The sequence below is a fragment of the Coregonus clupeaformis genome, unplaced genomic scaffold (genome assembly GCF_020615455.1).
Source record: "Coregonus clupeaformis isolate EN_2021a unplaced genomic scaffold, ASM2061545v1 scaf0033, whole genome shotgun sequence".
NCBI classification, from domain to species: domain Eukaryota; kingdom Metazoa; phylum Chordata; class Actinopteri; order Salmoniformes; family Salmonidae; genus Coregonus; species Coregonus clupeaformis.
The window spans coordinates 261,130-267,350 of NW_025533488.1; the positions used below are offsets into that span (position 1 = coordinate 261,130).

Consider the following 6,221-nt stretch of genomic DNA (forward strand, 5'->3'; position numbering starts at 1 on the left):
CTGTCATGGTGGTGATAGAATCCTTTAAAAAAGAAATAATAGATTTCATGCGGTAGGTTATAGAGATTAAATTAGTATGAAATGCGATAGGAAGCATAGTATTTTATGTACATTTTTGGGCAATATATATTATCCCTTGTATAATAAAAAGGCACATGAAAAAACATCCCTCGATCTTGATAAACACAATCAAAACAGTCTCTTTGACATCTCACTCATCGGCCTTCAGTACATTTTGTGCATCTTCAGACAGCTCATTCAGACAGCTCTTCAGCATGTAGTAGGTGGTGCCATATGAAATGCCTCCTGCAGCAACGGAGCCCAAGACTGGAATGGTACTCAAGAAGTATTCAACCACCATCAATGTTGACCCAGCTGCCATGGTCCAGAATTTTGATGCGTCTTGGCTTATCTCCTTGTTCAGAGGGGACTTGAGGACTGCTTTCAGCTCCTCCACTGGCACATTTGTTCTACCAGCAAGGCTCTGCAGAGACTCATTATCAAGACCAAAAGCCTGGTAGTACATAATGATCTCCCTTATCAAGATGGTTATATCTACACTAAAGGAAAGACCTGGAATTGGTATTGCTGCCAGATACAAGAGCTGATCTCCATATGTTGGCTTGGAGAGGCTCTTTCTTCCTCTGGTTGATTTTCAGGCTAACAGCAGGACACACCTCTTGTGATCAGGAAGTTCCTTCTCCATAGTCTCCTCCAGTATGGGGTAATCATAGAGAGGTAACTCAACTGGAGATGGGGAAGACCTGAGGAGACTCCACACCATGATACTCAAAGTCCTAAGAAGAGCAAAGTAAATAAAATCAAGACAAGTACAACCACAACAGTAACTATGTTTCCATTAACTTGCCCAGTGATTTTTCTGTTGTCGACATTTAGAAAGTTTGCATAGTAAAAAGATGCGACAATTGTCTGATAGGGTGAGTTTCCATTTCACTATCTTTTCGATGAAAACAGCTAGACGTAATGACATCACCCCTAAAAAAAATTCTTTTGGGGGGGGGGGGCTTTAAAAAGCCACTTTTTAACATTAGGCTTTATTCTACACCAGCACCATACCAGTGTCTACATACACTGAGTGTACAAAACATTAGGAACATCTGCTCTTTCCCTGACATGGACTGACCAGGTGAATCTACGTGAAAGCTATGATCCGTTATTGATGTTACCTGTTAAATCCACTTTAATCAGTGTAGATGAAGGGGAGGAGACGGGTTTCAAGAAGGACTTTTAAGCCTTGAGACAATTGAGACGTGGATTGTGTATGTGTGCCATCCAAAGGGTGAATGGGCAAGACAAAAGATTTAAGTGTCTTTGAACGGGGTATGGTAGTAGGTGCCAGGTGCACCGGTTTGAGTGTGTCATGAACTGCAACGCTGCTGGGTTTTTCACACTCAACAGTTTCCTGTGTGTATCAAGAATGGTCCACCACCCAAAGGACATCCAGCCAACTTGAAACAACTGTGGGAAGTATTGGAGTCAACATGGGCCAGCATATCTGTGGAACGCTTTCGAAACTTTGTAGTCCATGCCCGACGAAGTGAGGCTGTTCTGAGGGCAAAGGGGGGTGCAACTAAATACTCAGTGTACTTTATGTAAAAACAGCAGTTTTCTACGTACTGTAGTCCAAAAGATACAAAGAAAAGGTCATGGGAAAATTGCCCCCACCCCAAAAATGTTTTGTAACTGTGTTTCATGGTTTTCATATAGGCAGACATTGGTATGGTGCTGGAGATAATGAACATGATAAAAAATATAATAATAAGTGAATTGGCTATACAGACTCCAGAATGTGGCTTTGCAATATGAAATGACCATTTCTCTTGTACATTAAAAAAAATATGTTTTATTGTCGCATACACTGGATAGTTGCGGTGTATACTCTACTTTTTCAAGTGTCTCATCCTGGTTGCAATTCTTCTTCCTTTTTCTTTCTGCATCGATCTTAGAGCGCACAAAGTAGAACAACTTCTTCATTCTCTGGATCTCCTTTGCCAGCGTAACATAATTGACTCTGAAACGCTCTGATGAAATGATGAAAAAAGTCATAGCGCTCAAATCCAACTTGTTGAAGGTAATCCTCTGGTTTGAAATGTCTAGTGCCTACACCAGGGAGATCCCACATTTTGACATTTGGATATTGTGGGTGTGGGTAAGGTGTTGCTTTCAGTGGTCTGAGTTGCACCAGTGTCAGCAGACCCTTCTTCATCCCTCAGGCCTCTGATTACATTGATAAAGGTGGATTTACCAGAGCCAGACTCCCCTGTGACTTAATATTCCGCTGCACATAGCTCAACTCCTCCAAATACTTTTGAATCTTGCCTGCAGCTGAGGTCAAGTTCTCATTTTCCAGTGCTTCTGCAATATGTCTTACTACCTCAACATCATTCTCAGTGATGTTGGGCCAAACATACAGTAGTCTGTGGTCTATGGCCATCTACAGAGGCAGATTTTGTAAATTTACACACACACAGCTCAGGGTTACTCTTTTAAACACAACATTTGAAAACCAGTCATGCATATTACTGTAAGGTACACTTTCAAGAATATTATGTCAAGACTTCAAGCAATATCGGAACATTACACCAATATGTCCCAAATGTGAACGGATCAGCTTGTCCGAAGCACCCTAACACAAGCGGGAGGCATGAAATGAACAGACCAGAGGCAGTGGATGTGGTTCCTTTTCTTTTGTATTGCTACTGAACGGGTTTTCTTTCGCCTGACAAAAATATTTCCAAAACAGTGTAACGTTCAACGCTGAAACAACAGCGTAACAACAAAACAAACCTAAACTAAGCCGTTGACCAAAAGGCTGTGGCCCAAAAAGGGAAAGCAAAACAACAAACGGCTACTCCTCTTTAGACTATCATCTACAGATAATAGTCCTGTCTTTAGACTATCATCTACAGATAATAGTCCTGTCTTTAGACTATTGTCTACAGATAATAGTCCTGTCTTTAGACTATCGTCTACAGATAATAGTCCTGTCTTTAGACTATCGTCTACAGATAATAGTCCTGTCTTTAGACTATCATCTACAGATAATAAACTCAGCAAAAAAAGAAACGTCCCTTTTGCAGGACCCTGTCTTTCAAAGATAATTCGTAAAATCCACTTCACAGATCTTAATTGTAAAGGCTTTAAACACGGTTTCCCATGCTTGTTCAATGAACCATAAACAATTAATGAACATGCACCTGTGGAACGGTCGTTAAGACACTAACAGCTTACAGACGGTAGGCAATTAAGGTCACAGTTATGAAAACTTAGGACACTAAAGAGGCCTTTCTACTGACTCTGAAAAACACCAAAAGAAAGATGCCCAGGGTCCCTGCTCATCTGCGTGAACATGCCTTAGCCATGCTGCAAGGAGACATGAGGACTGCAGATGTGGCCAGGGCAATACATTTCAATGTCCGTACTGTGAGACGCCTAAGACAGCGCTACAAGGAGACAGGACGGACAGCTGATCGTCCTCGCAGTGGCAGACCATGTAACAATACCTGCACAGGATCGGTACATCCGAACATCACACCTGCGGGATAGGTACAGGATGGCAACAACAACTGCCCGAGTTACACCAGGAACGCACAATCCCTCCATCAGTGCCTCAGACTGTCTGCAATAGGCTGAGAGAGGCTGGACTGAGGGCTTGTAGGCCTGTTGTAAGGCAGGTCCTCACCAGACATCACCGGCAACAACGTTGTCTATGGGAACAAACCCACCATCGCTGGACCAGACAGGACTGGCAAAAAGTGCTCTTCACTGACGACTTGCGGTTTTGTCTCACCAGGGGTGATGGTTGGATTCACGTTTATAGTCGAAGGAATGAGCGTTACACAGAGGCCTGTACTCTTGAGCAGGATCGATTTGGAGGTGGAGGGTCCGTCATGGTCTGAGGCGATGTGTCACAGCATCATCGGACTGAGCTTGTTGTCATTGCAGGCAATCTCAATGCTGTGCGTTACAGGGAAGACATCCTCCTCCCTCATGTAGTACCCTTCCTGCAGGCTCATCCTGACATGACCCTCCAGCATGACAATGCCACCAGCCATACTGCTCGTTCTGTGTGTGATTTCCTGCAAGACAGGAATGTCAGTGTTCTGCCATGGCCAGCGACGAGCCCGGATCTCAATCCCATTGAGCACGTCTGGGACCTGTTGGATCAGAGGGTGAGGGCTAGGTCCATTCCCCCCAGAAATGTCCGGGAACATGCAGGTGCCTTGGTGGAAGATTGGGGTAACATCTCACAGTAAGAATTGGCAAATCTGGTGCAGTCCATGAGGAGGAGATGCACTGCAGTATTTAATGCAGCGCAGTACTTAATGCAGCTGGTGGCCACACCAGATACTGACTGTTACTTTTGATTTTGAGCCCCCCTTTGTTCAGGGACACATTATTCAATTTCTGTTAGTCACATGTCTGTGGACCTTGTTCAGTTTATGTCTCAGTTGTTGAATCTTGTTATGTTCATACAAATATTTACACATGTTAAATTTGCTGAAAATAAACATTTCTTTTTTTGCTGAGTTTAGTTACAGGAGGTAAACTGCCCCAAAATAACAGTTACACAGAACATGAATGTGGTGCTGACTGGTGATTGGCCGACACTATTGCAAATCACCAACAAGGTAGGCGGGACATACAAGGGGTACAGTATATCTGCATTCACAACAATATCAATGAAATTATATTTATCAAAATGGTTTCAAAATAGTTGTGGTAATTTATGGCCGATTCTCAGTAGTTGGTATTCAGATTTACCTTATGCATGTGCGTAACAAGCTTTGCAGGCGTGGTTCCCTTGCGTGTGCTGAATACATTTAATTAAACAGCTGAAAACCCTCCCACTTGCTGGCCATCAGAGTTTCTCATAGAGTTTTCATTCAATAGGGTTTTCAGTACATTTAGCTAAAGCCATCCCTTTAAATTTTATGTACCTTTTAATTAGAATTTCTGGAAGTCCTGGAAAAAAGTTTTGCCCATGCTGCAGTTGGCTATATGGGTCCACTAATACAGGACTACTATTAAAGGCCCAGTGCACTACTTTCCTGAAAATATTTTTTTCTATTTTATTTTTAATTAATATTTTATTGTTATTCCCAATTTTTAAGGGGTGCTGCAGCACCCCAACTTCCTGCGGCTATGGACATAAGACCCCAATCATTTCAGTGGTTAGTTTTAACCTTCTTCATAACAGTATTGTTCAGTCAATATTTTTTACTTTCATCATTAATTCCTATTCAATAACAAGATCCCTAGTCTATCTGTTTTTTTGGTCTATTTCCATACTCTGTAATAATGATAGGGTAGTATAAAATGTAGGTTAATTAACTTGATAGCGGGCTCTGCCTGATGTGCCCTTACAGGTAGTTAATAATAACAACAACATTGGATTGGATTCATATAGCAACCACAGAGCAGCAAATTTCCCTAAGGTGTCTTTTCCAGGAGGAAAAAAATTGTAAAATGCCCTCAGGCATGGGAGGTGTGTTCCTCTGACTGGTATCCAGATTGTTTTCCCGGATTCAAACAATAACAAATAGGAGCAACACAGACAGAGCCCGCTATTTTTTTGCGGGATGTTGTGAAACAGGCTTATGACACAAAACATAACTGAGAGAAACAGAACCTTAAAAAGATGTGGGTTATAGACCACACAATGGAAGAAATGAAAGTGGGTCAGTGTTTATCAATTCAAAAGTAGGGCTTATCACATGGTTCGGTTTGAGGTTTTGACAGGAAATGTAAAATTGTATCACAAGAGTCTGTTCAATTCTGTTCTATTGGACAAATTACATTTACATTTTAGTCATTTAGCTGTCACTCTTATACAGAGGGACTTACAGGAACAACTAGGGTTAAGTGTTTAAATTCACTTTACTTTTTGTCCAGAAAAATAACATTATTGTTATTTGACTACATGGGTGATCAGATCATCTCTGGGAGAAATATTATTAGAATATTCTAAACCTCAATTATCCTTGTTGGATTGAGAACAGAAGGGAAAACTATTGCCATTTATTGTGAAACTGCAGAAATCTTCCCCCATTAGAGAAGACAGGTTTGTGTCAGAACAGATATATTTGAGTCAAGTTCAAGACTTTTAGCTATAAGTCTTGGGAACACGGAGACCACACCTTTAGTGTAATGTATTGAAAAGTAAACAGGCACTTACAAGACCAATACACCTTAGTCAG

The 6,221-nt window shown here is 41.6% G+C and overlaps 1 pseudogene; it reads right to left on the bottom strand.

Moving 5' to 3' along the window:
• Window positions 1-211: 211 nt before the first annotated feature.
• LOC121543800 lies at window positions 212-2,455 on the bottom strand (annotated as a pseudogene).
• Window positions 2,456-6,221: the final 3,766 nt, after the last annotated feature.